The sequence below is a fragment of the Nannospalax galili genome, unplaced genomic scaffold, assembly GCF_000622305.1.
Source record: "Nannospalax galili isolate Female #2095 unplaced genomic scaffold, S.galili_v1.0 scaffold911, whole genome shotgun sequence".
In the NCBI taxonomy this organism is placed as follows: domain Eukaryota; kingdom Metazoa; phylum Chordata; class Mammalia; order Rodentia; family Spalacidae; genus Nannospalax; species Nannospalax galili.
In genome coordinates this window covers 265,317-267,044 of record NW_008329642.1, presented here as the reverse complement: position 1 = coordinate 267,044, position 1,728 = coordinate 265,317, and positions in this window count along the sequence as shown.

Sequence of the window (1,728 nt, the reverse complement as noted above, 5' to 3'; positions counted from 1 at the left end):
GTGGGTAGCATAGTGAGGCCTATAGGCTTTGAACTCACTCCTAGATTGTACTTCTGAAACCATCACTTACTGGCCAAGAGACTTAGGCAAATTATTTAACCTCTGTTAGTTTTCTCATAGATAAAATGGGAATACCAATATTATTCCTCAGAGGATCGTGAAAATTATTAACATCAGGAATGCACACAAAGTACTTAGCACAATGCTGTACATGCAGAAATACATTGTCATTAAACAGTGCTCTTAGCAATTATTGACTCTAGTAGTTCTCAAACTGGGCCAATCATCAGAAGAACCAGGAGACTTTAAAACAAGGCTCAATAGTAGACTGCTTGTGTAGCGTGCCCTGGGTTCAATCCAGGTATAAATCAATAAATCAAGGTATACATTAATAAATCAAGGTATACATTCATGAGGGTTGGAGAGATGGCTCACTAGTTAAAAATGCTTACTGCTTTTGCAGAGTACCTGGGTGCAGTTCCCAGCACCCAGGTAACTCACAACCGCATGTATCTCCAACTCCAGGGGGTTCTGATGCCCTTTCTTGGTCTCCATGAGCTCCTGCACTCATATGGTTGTCTAAAACTTACACAGGCACACACATGCGTGCACACGTGTGTGCACACAATACAATAAGGGGCTGGAGAGATGGGTCAGTGGTTATGAGCACTGACTGCTTTTTTGGAGGACCCAGGTTCAGTTTCCAGCACGCACATGGCATCTAACAACCGTCCATAATTCTAGTTCTGGGGGGATCACCTGGACAGCCTTTTCTGGCCTCCTCAGGTATTGCATAACACAGGTACAACTTACATACATGCAGGTAAAACACTCATACAGACACAATAAAAATTTAAAAAGGAATAATTTAAAAATTTTTTAAAATTCATGGGCCCCAATCCTATAGATTTTTTTTTTTTTTTGGTCTTTTTTTTCATAGGGTCTCCCTGTAGTCCCAGCTGTCCTGGAATTCACTATGAAGACCAGGCTGACTTTGATGTGTCGTCAGGTTTGGGAACTGTAATGTGAAAAGATGGCTTCATGCAGAACTGTCCAAAGAAGCACTAAAGTACAGCAAATAAACTAGATGCAAGACAAGAATATTAGAACTCCACCCTAGACCAGTAGGTTTTGAGAAACAGAATTGGGTTTGTTGATAACTCATTGGAAGTTTCCTTTTTAAAAAGATTTATGTGTATATGAGTGCTTTGCTTGGTGTATGGAAGTGCACTATGTGCATGTAGTGTCCACCAAGGTCAGAAGAGGGTGTTGGATCCCCTAGAACTGTAGTTACAGATGGTTGTGTATTCTCTTGTAGATGCTTTTGTCTGTCTTGTTTGATCCTGTTAGGCAGTGTCTGTAGAATTTGGAATCTGAGATCTCGTCTGTACTTTTGGACAGTGCAAGAGCAAGACTACGGTCTTTGAGCTTTGCCTGTCGGCCTGGGGGACGCCCCAGGGTCTGTGAGAACCACATCCGTAGAACTTTTTGTTCATTTGTATTCGTGGATCTCGTCCGGGCAAGGGACGTGGAATCCCCTTGTCGGACGTCTGGACAAGGGACGTGGAACCCCCTCGTCACCTGACCGAGCTGCACATCTGAGTAAATTGTTTTTCTGTGTGTATTCTGTGTATTTGTGTTGGTCGCGACCGCATCCCAATGGTCTGGGGTGCCCGGTATTTTGGAGCTCAATATACATCTGAAGGATACGTATCCCTGAGACGCGGA